Source organism: Neopsephotus bourkii, unplaced genomic scaffold (genome assembly GCF_033783945.1).
Source record: "Neopsephotus bourkii isolate Nb327-2 ecotype Australia unplaced genomic scaffold, CSIRO-AGI_Nbou_v1 NB_1792, whole genome shotgun sequence".
Taxonomy (NCBI): Eukaryota; Metazoa; Chordata; class Aves; order Psittaciformes; family Psittacidae; genus Neopsephotus; species Neopsephotus bourkii.
Genome location: NW_026902266.1, coordinates 8,367,137 through 8,394,397, shown reverse-complemented (window position 1 = coordinate 8,394,397; position 27,261 = coordinate 8,367,137). Strand labels below are relative to the sequence as shown.

General features: G+C 42.5%; 2 long non-coding RNA genes across 3 annotated transcripts in view; one reads left to right on the top strand and one right to left on the bottom strand.

Moving 5' to 3' along the window:
• The first annotated feature begins 817 nt into the window (after positions 1–817).
• Positions 818–12,395, top strand: LOC133226525 (uncharacterized). 2 transcript variants are annotated; one of them, XR_009729532.1, is made up of 3 exons: positions 818–868; positions 9,264–9,364; positions 11,942–12,395. It is a non-coding gene; the product is annotated as an uncharacterized LOC133226525 (long non-coding RNA). The 2 variants fall into 2 exon arrangements; XR_009729533.1 differs by lacking the exon at positions 11,942–12,395 and adding an exon at positions 11,006–11,548.
• A 7,999-nt stretch (positions 12,396–20,394) lies between these two features.
• Positions 20,395–27,261, bottom strand: part of LOC133226584 (uncharacterized) — a 55,894-nt gene continuing 49,027 nt past the window's right edge. The window contains exons 4-5 of the long non-coding RNA XR_009729568.1: positions 22,237–22,457; positions 20,395–20,567 (exon numbers count right to left, since the gene is read on the bottom strand). This is a non-coding gene — a long non-coding RNA (uncharacterized LOC133226584). The remainder of the gene's footprint in view (positions 20,568–22,236; positions 22,458–27,261) is intronic.

Sequence of the window (27,261 nt, the reverse complement as noted above, 5' to 3'; positions counted from 1 at the left end):
AATGTTAAGAGTAAAGTGAAAAGTTATTTACTATTGAGCTTAGTATTTGCATTAATGTAACCATACTGGCTTTGGTGTAATTTTTTCAAGTTTGTCTCCTAAGAATAAGCTGTCTGTTAGGGTTGATCAAAGGGCAAGTACTTACCTATTCAGCTGAGGGAAGGACGTTTTTATTTAACCCCTCTCCCCCCCCCGCCCCCCAAGAGTTATTATCAGATTTGAGCACTTAACTTTTCATTATAGAATTTGGAGAAGAATGCATGATCCCTGGGGCACTCATCCCCATGACCTAAGACTTTTTTCTGCTTTGGAAATGTCATCCAGAGATGGGACACTCTGTGAACTCAATGTACAGGACTGAAGTTCTTATCTTTTAGAGTCCTCATTGCATCAGTCATATCAAAGTCTGATTTTTAAAGAAATGGCTGTCAGGAAGATCTGTTTTGTTTTCTGATTGTTATGTAATTGTTGCAGAGCTCTATTTTTGACTGCTGCTGTAAAGTTAAGCCTAGACCTGAGCTCCCCTGATACATTGGTTAGTTGTTTCCAGCAGTCTTCTTTATAAAAGTCCTGTTTTATTAAATTTCTGGGCTGTGTAATGAGTTCCTATGTCAAAGTTGATGAGACTCCAATCTCTCCTCACTGCAACCTTGCCTCAAGGCAGTAAGTGAGCTATAAACGTTCAGCTACTTCAAGACTAAGATGAAACAGCTGAAATCTTTCACTTAAAAAGGTACCTAAAGTGAGTCTACTTCTAGTCACAATTTTTCCTGCCTGTGTGAAAACCTGAGTTTCTTGGTGTCCCATTCATTTAATGGAGCCATTGGACATTTGGTGATACTGAAAGCTGTTTCCAAGCTGCTTCAATGTGAATAACTTTAAACACATAATGCAATAAATATTTCCTTGAATGTATATAGACCACTATAAAGACATAAGTGAGCTACTAATTCTTCTTTTGATCTTACTATGTTTAGTTGAATTTCTGGAGCAATTAGAAATAACTTTTTTAATGTTCTATTAACTACAGAAGATGATGTGTGTTAAGATTGATGTAAAGTTTGGGTTACATTTTTAAATGTATTCTGATTTGGATTAAGTGGTACTTTTCTGTGTGAGTATATGTATAAACATGCATACGTTCTGTTAAATTTTCTGCTTTTAAATTCATCACTTTGGTGTAGAGAGAAGGTTATCTGAATTGATAGCTCAGTTTGAGACGCTCATGGTGGAGTTGGCCTGGTGATGGGCACCACGTGCTCAATGCTGAAAATGGTGTCCTGACCCTTTCCTGGCACGCACAGTCTGGATGGAAGCATATTTTGACTTTTTAATGTGATATGAAAGCATACTGATACCCTCTTGTGAAACACAACCAACTTACATGTTTTATGTCACTCTGCTTTGAGACAGCTGGAGCTGCAGACAAGCTGTAAATATAAACATCATCAGTCCTTTTTTTTTTATCTGTATGAAGCACAGCACTCCCTCCTCCTATGCTTTTAGACCCATAAGGACGTCTACCTGCCCCACCTGCACAGCATAGGTGTGTGGAAAGGTGCCAGGTAAACTGAGACAGTGGCAACTAAACTTTGGTAGTTTGAAGGCTGTGTTAGTATTTCCTTGTTGAGCAAATACTAACTAAAAATGAATGTTAAATACTGCTTAAGCCATAAGATTTTTATTTAAAAGTCATAAGAGATCCTTCAGGTTATTTAAAAATAGGCAAGAAGAAAGTAAGACTTAGTTGCTGTCCGTAAGGAGATGCTTTGGATCTAAAATTGTTTCATGAAGCTCTGAGAAAATTCTGTGGACTTAACTGGGTAGGCGGTCGAGCTGGTGCTGTCTGGTCCTAACAGGAGTTTAACCTCTAGTAATTAATCTCTGTAAACTGAAGATGAATTTCAGTGTCTAGTAAGAGTGGTGTGATGGAGGTTTTTTGCCTTTTAAAATGCGTAACATGAGCTGACATGATTGTAACAGGAGCATCTCCAGGGCAGCAAGGAGGAGACATGACCTTGGGAGACTGATTGCAGAGGCTGGGATGTCCCTGGGCATTAGGGCACACCAGGGAGATGAGGACAGGGACTATGTCATGGGCAGGGGGATGACCAGAGGGATGCATACAGCATGATTGAAAAAGTTTCCTGGCCTTTCATCCCATCAGCAGTAAAGGCTGTTGTCTTTGGCCATCATCCCCAACATCAGTGTTGAAGAGCATGTGCAGTGACACTGCTGGTGACCAGAGGGAGGGTACTGAAACCCTCCCAGCTGGCTTTTGAAAGCTGGCGGGAGAACATAGGCTAAAGGAGGGTGTTCAACATGAGTGCACTGTATCTGGATGAGCCCCTGGACATAACAGCTACTTAAAGCACACCCCAAACTCTCCTTAAGGAAGGGGAAGGCTTGTCCAAGGGCAGCATCTGAAAGCCTTTTGCAGTCATTAGTGCTGTCCCCTGTGCTGCAAGCTGCCTGCAATGAGCATGTCGACATCCCTGCGATGTGCTCAGATTTCAAAGGCAGTTCTCCCAACCAGCTGCATCTGAAGAAATTGAGAAATTTTTTTAATTTTTTTTTTTGAAGGTACCATGCCAAGTCTTTTGAAATGAAAGCTGGGGCAGGACTAGTGGAGATTAATGTAGGAAAAATGCTGCTGGCTTGATAAGCCACAGATGTCTCTGAGATTTGCTGAGGCTGTTGACAGCTTGCGATGGGTTGCAGCTTGCAAGGTGCCCCTGCCCCAGGACCAATGCACCGGATACATGGCCTGTGGTGTGGGGCAGGGTTTGGGCCAGCATGGTTGTTGGATGAAGGGTTTGAGGAGACCTGGAAGAAAAAGTGATGGGAGCTTTAGACCTGTTCTGGGCGCAGACTGCTGCTGCAGGGTTTTCTCGTGTGCTGTGCCTATTGGTGCAAAAGGAGTGACATTTTAAAAAAATATGTCACTGCTGGCAACTGTGTTATAAAAACAGTAACAGAAAGACATAAGCTGGTGAAATTCCACAAAAACGTAAGTTGGTTTTGGATACTCAACCTGTTGTGCTGATCCTGGGGGATTGAAAAGGTGACTAGTGGAACCGTTGCCGGGGGTAGATAGGAGCTGTGCTTCTGTTAATTCTATGTATATAACTAACACCACATAACTTTTTTTAGAGAGCACTGTCATTGAGTACTGCCAGGTAGCAACACTGACAAATTGATAACAACTTGTTTGCTCTTTTTAAGAGCATGGTCTCATCAAACACTGTTACAGGAGCTGTGCAGAGTGTGACAGGAGGTACCCCTGCAGCATGCTAGGAAATGAGATGGTCTGGATGTTTTGCTTTTAGAAAATTGAAGATAATTGCTTAATATCATAAAAAGATATGTCAAAACTCATAATTTCTTGACCTTGTCCACACATATAGCATACCTTTTTTGTGAGATGCTGCCAGCTAGACTATTTTTGAATTGTGCTCAGTTGCATTCATCATACCAAGGCCAAATACTTCACTGACTTGTGGTGCTAATACACACACGAAATTATCCCTTGCACACTGTCAGTGACTTTTCATGCAAAAATCCTCTGAGAGTCTCATCTTCTGCTTGGATTAAGGTTCTTCTGAAGCTGCATTCCTTCATGCCCTGATATTGTATGTTTAGATCTATTTTTAGTAAAAAAAAATAAAAATAAAAATAATTTGTTAGTTTTAATTCTGAAATGATGCTTTTTTCTTTACCTTAAAAAACCCTTGCACACAGTGATGTTTATATGCAACTTCTTGGTACCCACACTTCCTACATCTGGGTAACAGATTGGAATTGGTACAACCTCAAGGTCCAACAAATGGAGAAAATTGCTTTACCAAATATTTTGAAAATACTTGGAATCAAAATAGCCTTTTCTTTTCTTTCATCTCAAAACAGCAGCAAAGTTTTATGTAGACTTGTGATAAACACTAGGTAAGAAAGTATATTCACATTAACTTGAAATAGCTGTAGTGATTTAAATGTAATTTTTTTCTATAATACATAATGTGCTTGTAAATGAATTATCAAATATTTAAGTCTTTCTTGTAATCTTTGTGATACCATCAGTTTTCCCTAGTGGCAGCCTTTGTTGCATACCCTGGTTGGTACAGTTTGCCTTGTGTATAGTCAGCATCTCATGGTACAGCTCAAAGGCAGTTGGTATTTTGCGTTTTTATTGGGACAACCTGTCCATTGATAGCACACACATGGTTGATAAAGACAGCTGAGAAATAATTTCCATAAATCATAGGGAAAATTTTATTCCCTGTACACTCTACAGTAGTTAAAATATGAGGGGAATTTCAAAGGAAAATGGTATATAACTTTTTCAACAACATGACTTTGGTTACGTAAAATGTATAGAAGAAGTAAATTGAAAATTGTTTTATTTCAATTTTTCTATAACATAAAGAGGTTCCAATGTTGGCTTTTTTTTTTTTTTTTTTTTTTTTTGGAGAAGGTGAGAAGTTGTTTTGTTTTGTTTTTGTTTTTGTCAGGTCTCTTCCCTGGGGCTTCTCAGTGCAAAGAAATATTCTATACTTGTAGGGTTTGTGGCTCCTGTGGGGTTCTCTATAAAACTCCCACTATGCTAGATGTCACTATCTAAAATCCTGTATCCTTGGGTGGCATTTAGACCTTCAGTATGCAGGGTGCTGTTTTTCCTTACCCAGAGGGATAAATTATCATTTCATCAGCTGTAGTTTGGTGTGTGCCTCTGCAGGAAACCCAACACTGTAGTGTAATTTCAACTGTAGGAGATGGGCAACAGGGTAAAAACATCCCTCCATCTGGGATGGGAACATGCCTTGCCATCTCCAGACCAGGTTTCTATTAGGTAGCTCATCTGTTGTGCCAACCCCAGCTGCAGTGGGGATGATTTCAGCATTCTTCACAGCTTTCTTATGGAAGTCTGTAGGGTAAGACATAAGGTCAGTTTAACGAGGTTCTAAGAAAGAGTTTTGAGTAACTTTATATACAGACTGCTGTGCTGTAGCTGAACTATGACTGCTAGGTAGTTCTTATTGCCTTAAATTTCTGTTCATGCTCTTAATGCTTATGTTATTTAAATCCATTATTTGTTGGGTGGAATGGGTCTGTAAATGATGTGTATGGTCTGTATGAAGTGTATGATCTGTAAATGCCTTAAAGTGGAGGTATCTGAATAAAACTGCTCTTGAAAACTTCTTTGTGGAAATGAAAATACAAAACTTGCCACTTAAAATGTCAGCAATGGCAGTGCAACATAAAACCCCTGCAGGATTTCTTTTTTTTCTTTTCTTTTTTTTTTTTTTGAATAAGGAAAAAGTGTAATTCGTGCCTAGAAAATTAGTAGTGTTTTAGCACTGAAATGTACACCACTTGGAGGACCAGCACCAAAGCCTTTCACACCTGCACAGCGTATGAAATTCCAAGCAATTAAAACAATATTTGCTTCTGAAAAGAAGTCTGTTGTGCTTTAGCAAAAACCATATTGCAGGAGTGAAAACAAATGGGGTTAAGGAGAAGGTGTGATAAATAGAAAAAGTACTGTCAAAGACATTCTGACACATCTTTTCAGTGCTGAAATTAAATATGGAATGACTTTGTGAGCAAGTGTCCCTTGCGAAGATGAATTTATTGTAGTATTCCTTGTGAAAGGTTTTTGCTTTTCAAGAAACAGGAACTTGTGTGGTTTTGCTTCTTTTTTTAAATTTAAGCAAAAAAAAGGCATAATGCCATTTGGTCTTCCCTTTTACACTTGCATAGTCCTTGAGTATCATTAGGTCTTTAGCTGTTAAATATAAAACAACAAATGTACCTTGGCAAACTGAATACCTAAAAGGGATCTTTTAGTTGACAGCTCCACATGTAATTCCTGAGTGTTTGTGGAGGTATATTAAAATTATTTAGAAGAAAAAAGGAGATGAAAAAAAAAAAAAAAGTGTGTGTGTGGGAATTTGATTTTCATTAGTTTGTGGTTTCATGGTCAACTTGTGAGACCTCACTTGGAGTATTGTGAACAGTTCTGGTGTCCTCAACATAAGAACAAGTCCAGAGAAGGGCCACGAGGATGATCAGGGGGCTGGAGCACCTCCTGTATGAAGATAGGCTGAGAAAGTTGGGGCTGTTCAGCCTGGAGAAGAGAAGGCTGCGTGGAGACCTCATAGCAGCTTTCCAGTATCTGAAGGTGGCCTATCTCATGCTGGGGATGGACTCTTCATTATGGACTGTAGTGATAGGACAAGGGGTAATGGGTTAAAACTTAAACAGGGAAAGTTTAGATTGGATATAAGGAGGAAATTCTTTCCTGTTAGGGTGGTGAGGCACTGGAATGGGCTCCCCAGGGAAGTTGTGAATGCTCCATCCCTGGCGGTGTTCAAGGCCAGGTTGGACAGAGCCTTGGGTGATATGGTTTAGTGTGAGGTGTCCCTGCCCATGGCAAGGGGGGTGGAACTTGATGATCTTAAGGTCCTTTCCAACCCTAACTATTCTATGATCTTTGTATAGAAAGGGTGAAAAAGCATTTAAGAAAATAAAAGCTGAAATCCTTCATGCCCCTGGTGCAAAGCAGGAAGATATGCCTGCGCTCCATAAGCACTTGGTGCCATCTCTTTCCCAGTTCCCTATTTTTGGAAGCCTCTGTAGAAGGTCATCGGGAAACATAACCCACAGATCCTAAGGCAAAAGGAGCCTGGATTATCATTCATGTGAAACTAAAAACGGAGTGCTAGCAGAGAACAAATAGTTTATCCTTTAATATTTCCTAAATGAACTCAAGTCTCTTAAATTTCAGTTGTTCAAAATTAGTAGCTGAATTAAAAGAAAATGTTTAGCTCTTAATTTCTGGTTTTTTTTCCTCTTGGTCCATTATTCATTATTTTGACCTAATGTTTGAAATCTAATCACTGCTGCTGAGGGAAGTATTTCAGGAAGCTATCTAGACAAAGTATTTTAACATAAGTATTAAGAGAACAGCTATTCGTCAATTTGATAAGAATAAATTGTGTATTGTACATTCATGATCACATGCTTTATTCAGTTTAAACTCGCAATCGCTACACTCATCATAGGAAGCAATAAGCATCTATATTTACACTTTGTGTGTTTTATTAGAAATAATAATTGAAAAACACACAGCAGATTGCAAAAATATTCCTCATTTCTCTGATAGTTGTCTTACATTGAGGCTTCTTGGTTCCTGTCTCTGTGGTCAGATAGGGATGCACTGGACATAGAAGGGTGCTTCCCATATCTGTGAGCTGTGCTGGCTCTTCTCACGAACAAAAAAAAATAAAAAATAATCAAACCCAAAACAAAAGACACAAAAAACCAACAACAGAAACAACAAAAAAGGTGGGAATTGAGATACGGAAGAGTGTTGGGATGAGATAAATGGAGGATCTGACTCAGGGTTTTGGTCCCAGTACGCCTGTGTCCATCCTTTCTAGCTCCAGTTCTCCAACAAGCACATTTACATGACTACAGCAGCACTGGGGAAGTGTTTTGCCTGTGGTGTGGTTGGGGTCTGCAGCTTTGTCCCTCTCATGCTGATTGGTGGTTGTGACTGTCTTGATGATATCTCAGTACAAGCCTTTACCAAGGAAGCTGAATTTGTGTTGTCTCTTAAAAATCTTTTCAATTTTAACTAAAATAATAAAATTCTGAAGTATGTTTAGAAGCTGCATTTAAAAGTCTAGTCCTTCAGAAGGAGAGAAAGTGACCATTTCACCATTTGATGAATGACATAAATTGATTTACAGCTTCTTTTGACACTCAGTCATGCAGCAGATGCAAAGGAGCAGCTGGTAATGCAACCAGTAAAAGTTAAAATAAAGAGGAGGAAATGCTATATAACAGAAGCAAAGGGATATTATTAGCTCCTGCATTCTGGTAGAGAAGAGCCGTGGGATGAAAGAAGCACTTTAGGAAGCCAGGGCAATTTCCCTGTGGCTCCCATACCCATCTCACACACACAGGACTGGTGTTTCCCAGCAGGAGCTGGTCTGGACCAGGCTGTGCCACCAGAGAGATGAAGGGCAATAGATACAGAGAGGTGCTGGGTGATTGCAGAGCCAAACCCAACACTTGCAGTAGTTTTGATAAAAGGGATTTCTTCACTGTACTTAATTGCTGGATAAGAAATTAAAATGTCATGAGTTGAGGCAGCTTGGGGAATTAAAGTAAACCTTTTCCTGTGTGTTGCACTATCAAATTGGGCAAGACCAGGGTGACCATTTTAAGGCAGGTGGTAAAGTACATTGATAATTGCACCTGGATTGCAATGCTTAGAGGATGCCATGTCAATAACACATGGAAAATCAGGGTTCCTTTTCCTGTGCTGTAAAGCCCTGGATCATGGGTGTCGTGGTTTAAGCCCAGTCGGCAACTCAGCCATGCAGCCACTCGCTCACTTCCCCCCCCCCCTCCTTCCGCTCCCAGAGGGATGGGGAGGAGTATCGAAAGACTGTAACTCCCACAGGTTGAGATAAGAACAGTCCAGCAACCAATGTACAACGCAAATCACCACCAATACCACCAATAATAACATGATAAGGGAAATAACAAGGGAAGAGAATACAACTGCTCACCACCGGCTGACTGACACCCAGCCCGACCCGAGCAGTTATCTAGCCCTTCTGGGTAACTGCCCCCCAGGTTATATACCGGGCATGACGTGCTGTGGTATGGAATACCTCTTTGGTCAGTTTGGGTCAGGTGTCCTGTCTCTGCTTCCTCCCGGCTTTCCCTCCTCCCTGACAGAGCACGAGACTCACAAAGTCCTTGGTCAGAGTAAACATTACTGAGCAGCAACTAAAAACATCAGTGTTATCAGCGCTGTTCCCAGGCTGAAAGTCAAAACCACAGCACTTCACCAGCTACTAAGAAGGAGAAAAATGACTGCTACTGCTGAACCCAGGACAAGGGACACTTGGGGCAGTCCCTCTCCTAATCTTACCAAGCTCACCCTTAGAGCCTAGAGATTTGCTCGCACATCTTTCAATGAGGAACTGCTCCAGACATTGATTGCCTGACAGGGCAACCTCCTCCTCCCAACTCCTCAACTGCCTACCTCCTAAGAGGAGCCATCAACTGCTCGAGCTCAGTAGGCTGGCAAAGTGTGAGATGCTGTAATGTGTACAAATACAAATTTATGCAGGGAGTGAAAAAGCAGGAAAAACTAACATTGGTAATACTCAATTCTTAAAAACAAAACAAAAAAACCAAACAAACCAAACTCCCCACAACCTCCAATCCCAAATTTCTTAAAACAGAAAGCTCTTCACATAGGAAACTATAGAGGGAGCATTTGGAAGGGCAAAGAGAGAAGAATTCAAACCCTGGAAAAGGTACATGTGATACCAAATGAGGCCACGTATGGCTCAGAATTATTTTTCTCTGTGACCCTTCCCAAATGCAACATATTCCAAATAAAATTCCTTTTGCTGAAATACTGAGTTGAACCATATCAAATACACTGAAGGAGGTACTGTTGACACTTACATAGTGGCATGAACACTTCCCCATGTCTGCTAAGAACTCCTCTTCTGATACTGTAAGATCACGTTCACCGTTTTTGTAAGTGCATGATGTTGATGCTGGTAGTTATTGCAGGACCAGCTCAGGCACACAACTGCTTCTCAGTCCTTTGCAGCTTTTAATGAGCTAATAAACTGTAACGATAAACCCTTGAAATTAGTCTTCAGCATTTAACATTCTGTTTTACACAATGGAAAGGTCACCTTCACTTGCATTCTCTTCTTAGGTTTAGCTGGTTCCTGGTATACAGCAGACCCCCAGATGCCTTTCTGCTGGCAATACTTTTCAACATAATTCATTGAAAGATTTTATATTTTTGTCTCAAGATAGTAAATGAACGTACACAAAATTCTGTCCCATAGCTATTCCTAACAATCTCTTCCAGTCATTTTTCTCTAACCTAATACTTCACTTCTCAAAACATTAATTTCCATTTTGTCTTGGCTCAACTTCTCATGCAATTCATAGTTTCTCTGCTAATCTTTAGTCTTCTTTTGAGTAACGTTTCTCGTGTCAGCATGTCAAATGGTTTATTAATGTCCAAACATGAGAGCTCTTACGTCAGCTTTCTTTGAGAAAAGTTTTCTGTGGGGAAAAAAGTCACTTAGTTGGTAGACACAATACTTGGTAGGTTGGTCTCTGTCATACAGTCACTTTCCCCTTTGTCTCATCAAACTTCTCTCCTCCTTCCTTCAAGATTTCTTCAAAAGCACTAAACACTTCAATCTATTTCTCTGGAGTAATTTCTCTGAGCTCTGTTTTTAAATATCAGCACTCCTTGGCACTGAATTCTTTTTGATCAGCTGGAAGCGTCTGTGACTGGGAAAACTTATACTTAATGTAGCTGCTTCTGCCTGCTTTTCACTTCTGTGTCCACGTTTTGAGTTTTGCTTCCATCTTAGTTATGATCACCTCATTTCCTGATCCACCTTGAAAACTGAGGTCAAGTTCTCATTTAAAGCTCTGTCTAGATAAGCCTAAATCTATGTCCTATCTGTATTGTAAAACACCTTTTTATTTTTCTCTTCTGTTCTCTTATTTGTACACAACCTTATTGCTGTTTGTTCTGAAATGCAACTCTTCAAATTTGCAAAACGTATTTTTTCAAATTATGTTAAAAATAATCTTTCTTATAGTGTTCTATTTTTTATACATCCAAAACTTGTTTCTAAATCCATTTTGCACTTTCTAAAATCGTGTGCATTTGTACAATCTTAGAAAGTGAGGAATGTTTTATTTATTAAAAAATAGAGCTAAAAGAGAGAAGCAACAGGCCCAAAGTGCAGATTGAAAATTAGTTTGTCCTTAGCAAGTGAGATGGTTTTGGCAGCAATTGCACTAAACAGGGATTTTCCAATCTTGGCTGCTAACATGAGATTCCTTGTTTAGGATCACATTGCTTGTAGATTACAGAATTGGCCACAGAATAGACACACTACTCAAATGACAGATTTGTCCAACCTGTGCTGTGTTACAGGAAACGGGGCCATGTTTCGTAAACCAGAGCTAATATTTTCCATCTGTAACCAAGTACAAGACTGATGAAGGACATACAGAATATTCCGCAATGGAGAAGGTCTGGAAGAAGAAAACCCTACTCTTTAAAAATAAAAAAGCAAGCAAAATGAAAACCCAAAAGCACCAAACTGCATTTAATTTGAGTTTATTTCTCTCATTATAATTTGTAGTGTCCTTAAAATGAATGCTACTTTTTTTTTTTTTTACAGAAAAGTGTGCCTTAAACAGCTCAAAGCAGCTATGAGCAAACTGATTGTCCAGAGAGAACTTTGTAGCTATTTTGCAGTTTAAGACAAAACATTTCAATTTAGTAGATCACTTTTTAACATTCCCATGAAAATGCATTGCATATGTTGTTGGGCAAAGTCTCAAAGATGGGCCAGTTATGATCTGCTTTCTTCCTATAGGACTTACCAGGATTTGCCAAAACTGATTTATTTTCTAGTATACCCAAACTTATACATGTTATGAGAAAACCAAGACTCCTGCTTTACCCCAGCAATCCCCACTGAACATGACTGATCTAGAGATGCAGTGCTAGATACTGGCCACAAAGAGCAAGAGCTTCCTCTTTCTCACATGAAGAATGAGCAGTGGTAAATATTTCATGTGTGTCTAGTTCCACAGATACCATAGTACCTGGGGATAGTCAACTTTCAGTAATAGATATATCTAGCTTATTGTAGTGCTGAAGTGTCCCCCTGAAGTACCACTTCCCATGTGGGGAAAAGGCAGAGGGACTTTCCTAAACCACTGAAGAGATACATTGGAGGTGCTCCTCTTTGATAGTCAGTGGACAGAAATAATGATGTATCTCTTCCTGAAATAGAGATCTGCAGTAGGCTGGGTGAATCCTGCCCTCAACTGGTCCCTTTTTCCCTAACTGTAAAGGGAGATATGCAGGTGTTTGCATTGTACATCCCTGATCCTCATAGTTGCTGAGCATCTTGCAGTCTATAAGCATAACATGTGAATACACATCTCAAAGGAAGAGCCCCATACTATGGCGTGAGAGCTGAGCTGTGGGTAAGTAAAGGACCTGCTCCTCAGTGCTCCCCACCTTTATCTCATGGTGCCCTAACGCCCTGGGTCCCTGTACAGTGTGTTGCAGAGTCCATAAATGGATCAATGGCAGATGAGCTTGTGTCTGTGGATAGCTGCTGGGTTGTGGGCCATTCCTTCTTCCCCTCAAAAGAAAAGGGGATGGTGATAATTTGAGATGTTTTTCTGATTTGTCCTCACTAGAGGAGAACTTGCTTGAGAGATGATGTGTTTTCAGAACTGGTTTGGAGAGAAGGGGAAGCTCTGGCTGGGATGGCAGCAGGGTAATCCTCTGTCAAGAGATCTTGCTGAACTCATCACATGTGGACCAAGTGTGTATGGACAGGAGTTCACATTTACAAGACTGGAACCTTGTTTTAGAAGATGGGGCCAGAAGTGCCAGTGCGAAGGCAAGAGCTGTGTGAAACTGAGAGCTGTGAAGAAGGAAAAAAAATATCATAATGACCCTGAATGGATGACAGCAGAGTGTGAGAGGGGAGATGCTTTCCAGCCTGGGACTTCGAGGGTGCTGAGCCAGTGCCTCCAGCAAATGATGCTGGGTTTGTGCAGAACAAATGGCCACAGAAGTTTCACACCTGTGGAAGGAAATCTAAAAGGGCAGAATTTGGCTCAAAGTATTCCCTAAGGTTGTGGTGTCTTCAGCAGTTGTGGGGCTGTGCTTCAACCACAGTGTGAAAAATGCTGTATGTAAAAAAGTAAAGAATTCTCTGCCCAGTTATATTCTATAGCAGTGACTGCACAAAGTGGCTAATCACTTTTTTTTTCATTAAGATTGTCACTCCTGTAAACCACTGCACACACTTCCTCCCTAATTTCGATCTGCACAAAGTAGCACATGCATAATCGAGGACCATGGTAGAGGTGTATAAATATTCTGAAGTGCCTCTAGAAAGCAGGTTTTATGTATACAGATCAGCACATCATTGGTGGGAAACACACTTGGCTCTGTTTCAAGAGAAATAAAGCAGCAGAGGTGACTTTCTTTTACCCTGCTGTAAAATGTTAGTTAGTAATCTGTATTTCTAACAGAGAGAGATAATTTAAGTAACTTACTTTCAATTAAGGCTCAGTATCAAACACAGTGGTTTTCTCATACGGCATAACAAACTTTTCCAGGAGGAAGCAGCTTGTAGTGATGTTGCAGCCCCAGCCTTCAGTAGAGTACATAAGAGAAAAACTGGTATCCTCTCACATGGTAACAGATTTAGGGGCTGTTACTTCAAAAAATGTGCCATCCTACCCTAGGTAGTCTGTGTCTATTAAAATAATGATGGAAAAAGATAGATACTGTGATCAATAGGGATTCACCTGAGGGAATGGGTACCTGCTTAAGGTGGCTGCTGTGCTGAACTGGGAGTCTGTGCTAGTCTTATTGTAAGTTAATTAACTGTGAGCAATTGTCTGGGACATATTGTGAGGTTTTTAACTATCACTCAAGTGAATCCTAATTTAAATTAGTCACAAAGAGAGGGTTTGAGGAGTTTATCAATAAGGTGGAGTGTTGCTTTTTTTTCCCTGTATTTTCATTAGCTAAAAGAGGGAGTTTTTTCCAGGGTAAGTCTTGAATTTGCTTTACGTTGGGGTTTAGGATAAGAGTTCTCCTTCAGCCCACAAGTAGGTGTACTTCTGTATTTGATAGTACCAATTCTTCTAGAGTGAACACTGGTATTGTTTTAATGTAATATCCTTTTCACCTTATGAAGCAATAATCATTGATGCTTGGTACTGGTTTTGTTAAGTCTAGTGTTCAAGTTTTGCTTAGGTCTGATTTGAGAAACAGAGAAACAGTTCACCTTCCTCAGAGGGAGATGGAACAGCCGAGCTGATTGACATTTCCCACAGTTTCAGCCAGGAGGAATTGAAAGAGCAGCACTCTAGTGATTGCAGTGTGGAGATGAAATTAAGTTTGGAATTGGAGAGCTTGTTTGACCCGGATAACAGACACAGTAAAACTGACTAGAGCTGGTGTTGGAACTAAGTGCTGCCTCTCTCTTTCAAAGCAGGTCATGGACAATGGGCTATCTCTGTTCACTGAGTCAGGGCTTAGAGCAGTATGTTTTTTCTGGTTGGTTCAGCTGAAAGCTGGTCATAAGTCTGCTGTGTTATGCCAGTTTGGGCCAGTTTTTAAGGGCAGACATGAGCTGTCCCACGCACAGGCTGCTCCCTTTTCTGCTGACGTTGATTTTAAGACTGGTAAACAAGTCGGGAAACAGGGTTGTTTCAGAAAAACAGAGGTAGCTGAGCCTACATAACTCGTGGATCTCTTACTGTTTGCAGCTATAAGATGAAGGCCAGCTTTAGCAGATACACACATTTCTGTTCAGTCTTTGCCAGAAATGCCCATGATGACTGTGACTAGGTCTGCTCGTTGTGGCTTTATGACTAGAACTGGAGCCAGCTATATGGCTGTCAGCGCAGGGATTCAAGTACACATTTATTGTGGGAACACAGTCCTGCATCGGTTGGATGAGACCTGCTGCAAGAAGTTACTACTCTTTCGAGCAGGGTTAAGTTTTAGTTTTCCTAAATTGAACTAAGCACCTCTGCAGTATTAAGGCAGTGGATAGTGGTGAGATGGAGATTCCAGCTAATGAAAGCCAAAGCTGTTGGCTCAGTTCTTGGCAGTCTTCTACTGCAGTCAAATTTGAATGAGGAAAAGCAGAATGCTTGATCATGTCTAGCACTGGTCAGGGGTACACTGTCCTGCTAAATAGACCCAGCCTTTCAGCTAGCCCTGCCAGGACCTCAGCTGGTCCCTGTAACTGGTTTGCTGTTGTTGATTCAAGAATAACTTTCCAAAGGCCCCACCTAGTGACAGCCAAGGATGGAGGTTAGCAGTGGGACTGCAGACTTGCTTCTGGTCTTTGCCCTGCCTTTCAGGTTTAGGTTGGAGGCTGGGTCTGATTGTGTGGCTGTCTAGTGGCTCATTCTGTGGCAGTGCTTGCAGGTGGGATTACAGTGGATTAAATAAAATATGGGACCAGAAGGAACTAACACATTGTTCAGTTCTTCCCATTGTTCATTCCTCCCGTCTGTTGTGGAAAATTTACTTTTCAGGCTCTGTTCAATCCACTTGGAATCTCCATTGCTGGGTGATACATGAATCTCTGAGCACAGCTCTGACCCTTTACATTTCATTTCAATGGTAAGTTGTTATTTATAGCAATGAGCTTGACAGAGGCTGTGGAATTATTGGCTGTATGTTTTATAAGCCAAGCCAAACATGGAACAAAAATAATTCTGATTCAAATTCCTCTAAGCCCAAGCTCTGCTGCTATTCATGGGATCCACAAAAACATGCATTTAAAGTCTTTCAGATTTGTTCGGCTCTTCTGTTATCTTGCAGAATTTGAACTTTCAGCCTAATTAAACTCTGGAAATAGAAGGACTTGGTGTGGCTGAAAATTTTATAGCAGACATGGAAGATGGTGCCTCAACTCCTAAATTGCTGCCATGCAAGGGAACTTGATGATCTTAAGGTCCTTTCCAACCCTGACTCTTCTAGGATTCTATGACATGGGACAGGAGGAATACATGGAGCAAAGGGTACTCTGGCATTACTGTTTGGGAAAAGTGGTTGCGTTTTGCGGAGCGTTTCTCCAGGACAGGGAACGACCTGGGATGCCCTGGAGACATACCTGGGCACCAAGTCAGAGTCATGTGCAAACACATGGTGAGGGACTGACTTGCACTTGGCCCTGACCATTTGCTTTTCCATTTGCACAGCGTGTAGGTTGGTCACTGTGCAGGCAAGTTAAGAGGCTGCCATCTTCCTGTGGCACAAGAGCAAGTTCCTGGGGTGATAAAAGCCATGGAGAGGGCAGTAAGGAAAGCCATGGCTAAACGGGATTTGGAAAACACTAGGGAAGAATGGGGAAAAAAGTTGTAATGTCTGCATTACCTGCATCAAACTGTATGCATCTTTGTGTTGTAAAAAGCTGTGGCAGTGCTCTGCAAAGAATCAGGTCTGCAGTGAAATGGAAGCAGATAGAAATTGGAAGAGATCATGCTACATACTACCGAGGCTTTACCCTTCCAAACATTTACATTCCCTTCCTCATAAACACCAAACTTGCTCAGCACTGCAGGTTATGGTGGACTACGTTCAGGTCTGCGGCAAGCCTGGGCTTTCCAAGTCCATCCCCTATCCTCCAGCATACTTGCTGTGTGATTAGAGAGGCTGGGCTGCGTGTGTTGAACCAGAAGGTCGTGGGGGCCATTCCTGCCAGTGTCCCTGCAGTGCACATCATCCACACTTTTCTCACCAAAGGGCACACTCCCAGAGCCTGATATTTCATATTGCCACGTTGCCATGACCCTCCATGACAAGGAGAAAATTTCAGGCACTTGCCTCACTGGGTTGCAAACCTTTATGAATACTGCAACTAATAGCCTGGGTAAATGGAAGATTAATTTCTATACCACCTGGCAACAAGCTGTGGATTAGGCTGCTGTCCCTCGTGTGGGTTTAATGTTGGAGGAATGGGGCACCCGAGCACCCAGACAATCAGCCTCTTGTTTAAACAATAAGCTTCTCGGTCTTGTTAGCCAACGCTCTTAAATTTTCATTTTATTCCGGTATGCAGGCGTGTGTGATGTGGAGAATTGCTTCAGCACAGAAAGACTGCAAACCTGTTCAATTAAAGGAAATGCTCAGATCCAGCTGTTGGCGTCTGATGAATGCCAGTGCTCCTCGTGGAGTAAACAAGACTGACACACTCCGCCCTTGGAACAGATATGATGATTTGCGCCTTAATTCTTCTGAAAAGGAGCCTTTGTTGGGGAAGGATGGTTGGGGAAAAAGGGAGGAATGCAAAGCTTGGTGCAGAAAATGACCAGTGAGACAAGGTCTTCTGCAGATAACAGTGAGGTCTCTATAGCATAAGCCTAGTAACAAGGCACCATACGATGCACGTACAGTACAAGCTCCTGTTACAGCAATGGAATTGTCTTGTAAATTTAGAGTGCTTTCCTCTCATGAAAAAAACGTGTCACAGAGTAACTTACCCTATACTTTCACCTCCAAAGAACAGGCTAACAGGCATAGCAGTGGTGTGCATGCACCCACCCTATGTGCAGGCCCCTGCTCACATTTGTGTCTGGTTTTTCAGTTGCCTTGGTTTTGGGTGACATGCTGCTGCACTCAGTCGTAGGCGACAGGATTGTCTGTGCAGTATTGGATGGTGAGATGGTTATGCCAGATGTCTTTGTTTGGGTCAGCAAGTGTGTATATATTGTTTCTCTCTTTCATATATATTTTGTATATCTACAAATACCAATATATATCGTATATTAGTAAGAAAAATATAATACTTGGTATATTTATATAAAGAGTTGTAGCAGTTTTAGTAGGTATTGAATACACTTCCAACTACAACTGCATGGCAGCTGACCTCATGCTTGTGTCTCAGGCAGGAGCTGAGTACCTGAGACTGGATCAGGAGAAGGCATAGGGCTGGGACAAACTACAGGAAGAAATGCTGGGCCACTGACCTGGCTGCAGCTGGGCAGCATGACCCATCACCCATGGCCGTGGGGGTAGTGGAGCCTGGCACCCAGAATCCTCACCATGGAGAAGGGGCTGGAACCCTCTTGTCTGCAACCAGGAACCACTGTGTCTCTGGGAATACAGCTTTCCCCATTCCTGAGGGCTCTTCCCCAAAGTCTATTTTTTTTTCCTGTTTGAAATCTGTGACATGGGGACTTTGCAATGGTACCAGCAGCAGTTTCAGCTGCGGAGTTGGAAACAGGTCTCTGGCTGGACAGTGAGAGGGTACCTGCTGCTGGCCCTTAGTTCCTTAGTTTGAGCATTTCTGCCATTTGTCACACAGGCTAAAATGGGAAAGCTGCATTTTATCTTACTAGCTGGGCCTGTGCAGTGCACAAGAATGCAGCCCATGGTGGAACTGGGTAACCATGTGCTTGGCTGTTAATGGCCACTCCAACTGGTTTAGTCAAACATATGTCCTATGTCATCTGTCTACCTATATATGTATTTACATGCAAATAAATATATGTGTGTACATTATATATATATTGTACTTGTAGCATTTATGTACATGCACATATTAAAAGAAAAAAAACGCCTTTTGCTCTTGCTAGGTTGGGAAAGTGCTTTGAACTTGTGCAGAAGATGCAGCTGCCAGTGGCTCCAGGCTTTACATCTTTTCTAATGTGTGTTGCTTGTTCCAGGCAGCAGCTGAGCCCACAGCCTCTGTGCACATTTTGATGAAGAAATCCCCTCTGTACATGAGCAGTAGCCCAGATCAGCCTTCTCTGATGGATGGCAAACACTGGAAGAACCCTGAAGGAAACTTAGCATGTGGTTTGTCTTGCTGTTTAAGTGAGGTACAAGTAGCACCCTTTGTCCCTGATTCGTGTATTTATTACTGTGCCTATTTTTTATTATTGTACTTAAAATACACACTACTAGTAACAAATTGAAACAGCTGCTTTGCAAATCAACAAACAAACCTTCTAACATTCAGCATATAATATGCATATGTTTGGGGTTTTTTCAGCAAAGTTAAAATAGCAGAAAGGGAGAAGAGTTGTGATCCGGTTGCTGAGGTGGTATAAATCAGAGCCAGGGCACTAAGGTGAGTAGGCTGAAAACAAGTGATGTTCTGCTGTGTTTGAAGCAACGGTTACCACATCAGAACACAGACTTAATAGCCAAAGCTTCCACACAGCTCCCCAGCCAAAGCCCCGTTTCTGGGTGGATTGTTACAGATGCTTTCCAGACTTCAGCCCAAGCAGACTAACTCTAGCGTTAACCCAAGTGGTACACAGCCAGAGGGGTGCAGTGAGGGAACGTCCCTAACCCTTAACCTCGCCTTGGATTTAGGGTTTTTCGGATTGCTGCCATGAGGCTGCAGAAGGCTTAGCCCCAAAGGCACCACCTGGGACATGCTCCTGTGCCCTCAGCATTGCTCCCGCTGTGATGGAGGTGCTGAATGTGAGCTGAATGTGCTTTGCCTGGCCTTCACCTTGAGGCCTGGCCTGTGGCTGATAAGGGTGGGCCTTGCCGTAGTGAAAACCCACTGAGTTGCAGCATAGAGCAAGTGTTACCCCTCAAACACAACCCCCTGCTGCAATAGGCCTTCAGCTCATACAGAGGAAAGCTGCTCAGTGAGGGATACATAAACCCCCTCCAGCCTTGGAGAACAGCAGTAGGGCTGCAGGCAGCCAGACTGGCCAGCATCCCAACAGCACACTTCATCCCCAGACAGCTACAGGCAGCCCCCAGCACCCATGTGGAGCAGGAGAGAGGGCAGCGAAATCCCTCAGAGATGGGTGGAGGAACATCGGTGCCACTTCATGTATCACTCCAACTGCATGTGCACACCACACTTGAGAACAAACCACACCACCCCCTGGAGACAAACCCCACTACTCAAACCTGAACAGAACAGGTGCATGCTGCACCCTTGGGATACAAACCACAGCATGACAGAAGGGAGACAGGACCTGGCTGCTGCTCATGCAGGTGAGTCACAAAGTGGTGTGTGCCCTTCAACACCTCTGCTTGCTACTCAGAACAGACTTCCACCACAACACACCTGTGAGTATGCAATACTCCTGTGTGCCTACACCTGACCATCCACATGTATTGCAGAACTGCACCACAAACACTCCGATATTGTACTTATGCTCCACAACAGTTGCTGCATCCACAAAACACAACTGCAGGACACACTGCACTTCTATAAGACCATACGTTTGCCACATACCTGTAACATACCAAACATTACACCCCACATATATAATGCTGCACACACAACCCCATGCTGCTGCACACCCATGACACTACACCCATGCTTGTAGACATGACACCACAAATGTGTGCTGCATACCACATATGACACTGCACACACAACGCATCCCACAGGACATTCCATGGGTATACGCCAACATACACTGCTCATGATACAAACCGCATCACACAATACCACTTCCTGACCACACGCAACATGGCTACCTATGATGCACTGTATGTGCTCACTGCACACTCACCACCATACATACCTACATGCAGCACCATGTACGTCCTCCCCTTGTTTCTATCCTTGTCATGTTCCCATCCACAGGTACTTACTGTGTGAGGAAGATGCTGTCCCATAATACAAGCTCAATAAAGTCTTGCAACATTAATCACAGTGGGTTTGTTTGTTTGCTTTTTTAAGACATGTTTGTTTTATTACATTGGACGTGTTACAGCAGAACAGATATTCTTAACAACATTGTACAGCCACTCTTAGTCCATTCCCTGACAGCAGCCCCCACTGTACACCAGGGGATGTTTTTGCAGTTCTGGTTTCCCATCTGCCTGCTTTCTCACACTGGTGGTAGAGACAGGAAGCAAAACCAAAGCACACCCCCCCCTTGGCAGTAGAGCTGAGGGTGAAGGCAGCATCCATCCAGCTTCACTCAAAGTAGGCCTTTCTTCCACCCACCACCTTTAACAACACATCCAAATAGCAACAATAGCATCTCTTTGCCCATCTCAGTCTTTTACCTTCCCAAGGCAATTTTCCCTGTGACCCTCAGCAGCGCCAACGTGCTTTTGAGCATCACTTGAGGCACTACTATAGGTGGTAACAGCATGTAAGCAAGCCCCGTACGGCTCTAATGATACAGCTGGACAGCACAGCAGTAGAACACTGTAGAAGTTGGCGAATGACACTCATTCCTCCAAAACTATTTCATAACTTCGTAACAGTGGTTAATTTCAGTGACCCAACACAGCTGCTCTGCTTCTCTTGTTTGAAGAAAATAACCCAACCCAACAAAACCCGTAAGCTTTTATTGCCTTAGCATTACATGCAGAGTACAGCACCCATGCCTGTGCAATCTGGGTTTTAGCTTGGATGACTTGGATCACAGCTCTCTGGTCAGAGCTTCATTTTATTCGCCAACTGTGTGTCCTCCTTCCCAAGTAAAGCATTTCATTTAAGCAATCTGGCTATCAACTCACCCTCTTGCCTCTTTTGGGAGAACTGGATACACACTCCAACACCCTCAGGTAACCTAAGTAAGTCCATCATACCCATTCTGGTCCATAAAAACGTATGTTAAGCAGTTTCTAAACGAGCTACTACATTAGTTGTGTTCTTAGAATCATTCATCAGATTACTCACAAATGAACATCCCTTCCCCCTCCTGGCACCCACTTTTTATTTCCCCTCCACTCCCTCATTTATTTAGTTATTCAGAGCCAGGTGAGCACACTCTTCCCCTCTGGCGCACTGACCAGCAGTCATGCACCACAAGTAGCTCACTCACAGCTTGAGGCCATCAGAACTGCACATCTGTGAGAGCCCGTGGCGGGGGGGGGACGGGACAACAACATTACCTGCAGAATTTATGAAACCTGGACGCATTGAACAACTCAGAATTGTCACACAACGAGTACAACTTCCACTGCATAACACTACTGCCAACTATATCCCCCCAGGAACTGTGACCACTTTAATGAGCAGTAGTGGGTAATTTCTCCCAGCCCATGTTGAAGGGCAAAAGACACCTTGGATCCTTTGTTATACCTGAAAAAGAACAAAAAACAGAAAAAGTTTGCAAATGCAGTGGGTTTCTACAGTTCTTACCAGAAACATCTTTAAATTTTATTCAGACTTTTCATGCTACCACAGATTTGTTAGCAGTTGTTACAGCTGCAGTCTAACATAGATATTACAGGATAACGCCACCCCATGGTGCCACGGAGTCAAAACATCTGCTGAGCTACCACCACCACAGCTGAAGTACAAAAGATTGACTCTATCACCTCTAACCTCGAGTTTAATGCATCTTAAAAGCAAATTTCCATGTTACATATATTCTGACACCTACCGTCTAAGGTGTATAATACTTAACATTTAAGCACTATGCACAAGACCAGAGTCACAGAAACGGAATAAAAGCAACTTCAGAGGTCATCTGGTTCTTCCCACCATTATTTTGCAGTGCAGATAACATCTACAACAGGCCCACAGATGTATGGGCATCCATACCTGACCCACGCTTGCCAGCTATATAATGCACACTACAGAGCCCCTTGCTCAGTCTGTACATAAAGTACTGCTAGGCAACCTTACTTCTAGGGCAATCTGTGGTATTGTCTAAACTTACTGCTTTTCTTTGGCAGCTGTACTTCAGCTTTCGTTGTCTTCTGATTGAGGTTAAGCAGATAATTCCTCGTATTGCCTTCCTTGGGTGTCATGTTTTCTAGATGCAGTTCTGGGTTTATCTCCAGTGATACAGAGAAAGAAGCATTCTCCCCCATCTTAGCTTAATGGTCAGAAGAGTCAAGAAACAAGTCCCTCTGGAGTCAGTGATTTTTATCCTGTGACCTGGGAGACATCATTTGCATTACAGCTTGGATGATATTTCTGGAGAAACACATGAAATATTAATTATGGGAGCCCGGGCCTGTGGAGAGCATTCCTGTGTATCACTGACTCTCACCAAGGGCTTTACACAAGTGTTTTGAACACAGCCATGTTAGACTGATCAAGTCCAAACTTACAACTGTACAGAGCATTAGACTTACCTAGAAGCATCCCTTCAGGAGGATGACAGACTTCATCCAATAAAGCCTAAGGTGCACGCAGGAAACAAGTATACTTTCTGGGTACTCAGGAGGTTAAATATTTAGCTGTGCTTTTTGTAGAAACTTGAAGGTTTTCCTGCTGCTTAACATGTTCCTGTGACATTTTGATCAGTTGCTTACCTGTCACAATGGATGTATTGTGTCTGGATGTATTGCTCTAATCATTAGATTAGCACAGGTTTATTCCCACTTCTATCTGGCATACAGTCATTTGTCCCTAACCTCAAAGATGAGAGGGCAAAAAGAAAGTGACCCATTGACCTCATTACCATGTCAGTCATCCTCAGACAATGAGGTTTGTATGTCAATTACACCACACACATACAGCCTGTGTTAAACTGGGGTTTAACACACACCATTTTCCAGGGTTTTACAGAAGTTTCATCAGTCACTTCATAGAAGTACCATTTACCTGGGCTTGGGTCCATGGTCTGAGACCACTTAGTCCAGCACTCTGCACAGGATGGTTACAGCTAATAAGGGTTCTTTTGCTAAACTAGGAATAGCTTTGAACCAGCTGCCTTCACTAAAAGGCAGGCCACAAAAAACTTATTTTGCCCTCTTCTTCCCCTGCATGTAGATACGTAATATGTTCAGGAGACTCTGAATATTTGAAATGAGAGATAGTAATTTGTCTTTATGGGCTGCATCAAATGGTGGATTTGAAACAGTTGGAAGTATAGAGGGCAAGGGTAGGAACAAGGAAACTTAGTTTGCTTCCTTGGTAACAAAATCTACAGCACAGCAGGAGAACAGAGCATGATAATTAGGGAATTACAGCTGTTAGTCACAGAAAATATGCTGCAGTTGCAGGTCACAGACCTGAGGTTGTGGCACAGGAAGGAAAAGTGTAATTTAGAGTCTGCAAGGAACTCACTGCATGCATTAGACTTCTTGCTACTTATAGCATCTCTACACCTGTTTTTCAGGGCGGAAATCAAACAGACAAGAACACAGATCAGCAACAAGCACCAAGAAAATAGTTCCTCCACAGGAGTCGAGAGAAGAACTATTTTAATTGGAAAAAACGGCTATTCCATCAGCTTATTCACTGCCCCTCCTCCTTTGTTGGAAATTCTTTCTAATCAGGACAATCAGAAGCATGAACTTAAAGATGGAGAGGACAAAACATGATCCAGGCAGTTATTCTGGTAGATAGCAGCTCCCATAAGAAGCACCAGTTGTTACAAGGGATGTATAATGCAAATCCCTTTGAAACAGGGCTTGGCTTGAAGACATTTGTATATTAAGCCAGAGCCTTACATCAGTTTCCTGCAAGTGGTAGCTGTTCCTGAAGGGAACTTTATGAAGGACATAGAGAGAAATACAAGCCTGAGACTAAAGACAATAGCACTAAACAGACTTCACCTTGCAAAAAAGGAGAAAATAAATAAAAATAAAAGGCAAACTCCAGTCAAAGGGACGCAAGAACAAACCCAACAGGTACTGCAACTGAATCATTAAAGCACCTCTGATAATAGTTCGGCCAAAAGCCATTTAAAGGAGAGAACCTGTTGGTATAGTTTATGACTAAGACACTCGCCAAGCACCTTCTGTGAAATCCTATGCACCTCCTCTTCTTCCAGTGGGAGCTGGTCCCATCCCAGAGGACCAGGACACTCCATAGCTGCACACACCAGGAACCTCCACCTGACTTCAGCTGTCCCCAGAGCCGGGCAAGAGGCTGTCATGACTTGTGGAGGTGCATTTTTATCTGGACAGAGTCCTCATCATATTCCAAGTGAAGTTACATGCAAACCATGTCCAAAGCAACTTGAAAGCTGGACTCCCATTTCAGTTGAGAAAGAGTAACTTTTCCAGACCCTGAAGGATGTTAAGTTTTAATATTCTTTCAGCGAGTTAAGCAAATTCATAGAAGATAAAACACATTCACACTGCACTGATATGCATGACTCTTGGAAAAGCTGATCTATTAAACTTGTGTGCTTTACTATAACCTTTGATCCAGGATTTATCCTCCATACGGAGTTCCTCATTGCCATTCCACTCAAGAGGGGAATTTTTATTCGTTTACTTCTCCAAATCTCCTCCACCCTTTGTTCTGGTCATGTTTGGGTTTATTTATTATATTTGGTTATATTTTTTAGATAATCTTCCTTTACTAAAACTTTAGCGCATGTGGAAAAGCATCTTTCTAACTTTTCTGTCCTTAAATCAAGTTGCTTCAGAGCCAGAGCTGACTCCTACAGATGAGAACTGAACATACGCTAACTTGAGGGAAACTAAACTTGCTGAGGAACAGAAGAAACATCCACCATATCCTGAGGCTCACCAAAAGCTGACAGCCTCTTTTCAGACCTGCCCTTGTACAGCCTGACCACACAGCTCAGATTCAAAGGAGAAATACCTCAGGCCATGAGGCTCAAAGCTCTCCATAGAGCATAACTTGCTCATTCAAATGTTAACACGTAAGACTTTCAGCATTTGCTCGCTGTACTAGCTACCAGCTTTGCATCTCAACTAAGCCAAACTCATTCTTTCCATGGTAGAGCAGCTATTAATAACTTCCTATTGCCCAGCCCAGCCTGCTAACCAGTAGCCAGGCCTCCCCACTTCTCCTTGAAGGCTGGAAGCATGCCAGCCAGATCAACTAATTCAAACTATTTTGGGCAGGAAGGCATTTCAGTGTTCTAGACCCTCAGGATGCCCTAAGCCAGGCTGTTTCAAGGTGATACTCCAGGAATGCCCTCACTGCTCTCAGTTGTGCAAGGTGTCACACAGAGGTGAGAAACCCCCATGGGCTCTGGGGTAAAAAAAGTTCCTCACTACTCTGCCAGCTGCCTGATGTCATGGTTTTCTGACCTTGTGAGCTATGACGACAATTGGCAAGTGCTTACCCTCAACCAAAGAGCTAGAATACTTTCATTCTCCTTGGTGAGTTGCTCAGCCTAGGACCTGTGCCTCACTCAGAGTTAGCTGTCACAGATGGTTTACTCACCTGAGGACTGGGAGTTATGTCATATGTTTGATGGAGACTCTTCCTTCCCTGTTTCTGGTTATTATCAGAGGTGAGTTGGGTCTCAATCTCTACTCAAAAAAAACCCTTTATTCTCCACCTTACTGATATCCAGCACCCCAAAGAAGAGGCACTGCTGCCATCTGGGACAGACTTCCTTACGTTATGAACAAACAGCAGCTGAGTTGTACCTTGGTCCCATCACTTTTTCACAGAGCTACTTAACCATAATAATGTGATGTTTAAAACCTTGAGAGGAAGGCTGTAATTTGCATTTTAGAGTCCCATGCAGTGACTTGCCTGAGATGTACCTACATGTGGCTACACCCAGCAGTTGTTCTGCTGGTACATGTGCAGCCATTTCTTTGGGGAAGACAAGGATTCACTAGGCCTTGGTGAAACACAGCCAATGCACCTCAGTAAAGTTTTGAGTCCGTCCCGATAGTGCCAAGTGCTTGATGCCATTTTTAGCAAGCAGAATAACTAAGTATTTAAGGACAGATTCTTCCCCAAATAGACGAGAGGAGCCAATCAGCAGCTGTTTCTCTGGAAAGATTTTGCCAGCATTACAAATACTCCATATGGAAGCAAAAAGATGCTAGTTCTGAGCAATAAATGCATGTCAGATGACACTACCACTAAATATACCTGGTGACTGTTAGCACAATTGTTCTGCTTACAGTCCGAAGCCCCTCTTTGATGTGGGCAGCAAGGACATCTTAAATGAAAAAGCCTGAAGATGAACTTAATTTAATCACTGAGTGTGAAGAGGGGGGGCAGGGAAGAAGGAAAGAGAACCAATATTAAGTGTGGAAATTAATACAAAAAGCTGCTGGGATATTAATAGTGTGCTGAACTAATAAGATGCAGTCAAAGCGATGAAGTTTCTGTAACACTGCAGCAGCTGCTACTGTGAAGTAAGAGACTAGAGTAGATCTGTGTATTTACAGCAGTTATCTGAAAGCCTGGGCATGTAATTCCACTCAGTATCCCCACCAACACAAACACATTAAAAGCAAACTCAAAAAGCTCCTGTAAACCCACTAAGCACAACAGCTAAAGTTTCCACAAAAAATAATTCATAGCACTACAGTTATTCGCACATAGATGGGCTAAGAGCCTTACAGGAACAAACATGGAGCAGAAGCTCTTGATCACTAGGCTGTAACTGCAGCAGCCCAAGTGCCTTCCAGCCCTCTTGATGGCTTAAAAAGCCTTCTAGGACATGAACTTTTAACATAAATGTAAGTCTGCCCCACAGAAGTTATGCTAGACAGGGAAAAATTGATTTGTCTATTATGAGATGAGGCAAGGCATCCATTTCCTCCAAGAGTTTAATTCTGGAGACAAAAAGCCCCTGTCAGCCAAGCTCTCAGCCCTGCTTCAGCTGCCTCAAGAACTGGGAAGCTAGCAATGCCTGCACCATTCAAGGGTTACAACCAACCACATGGAGAAGGAATACCAAGGCCCAACTTCACATGTCTTAAGGGAAAGCAAGCGCTCCTTTGGAAACACTATCTTCATGCCGTTTCTGGCAGAGAAAGGACAGCCATAGGAGGTCAAGAAT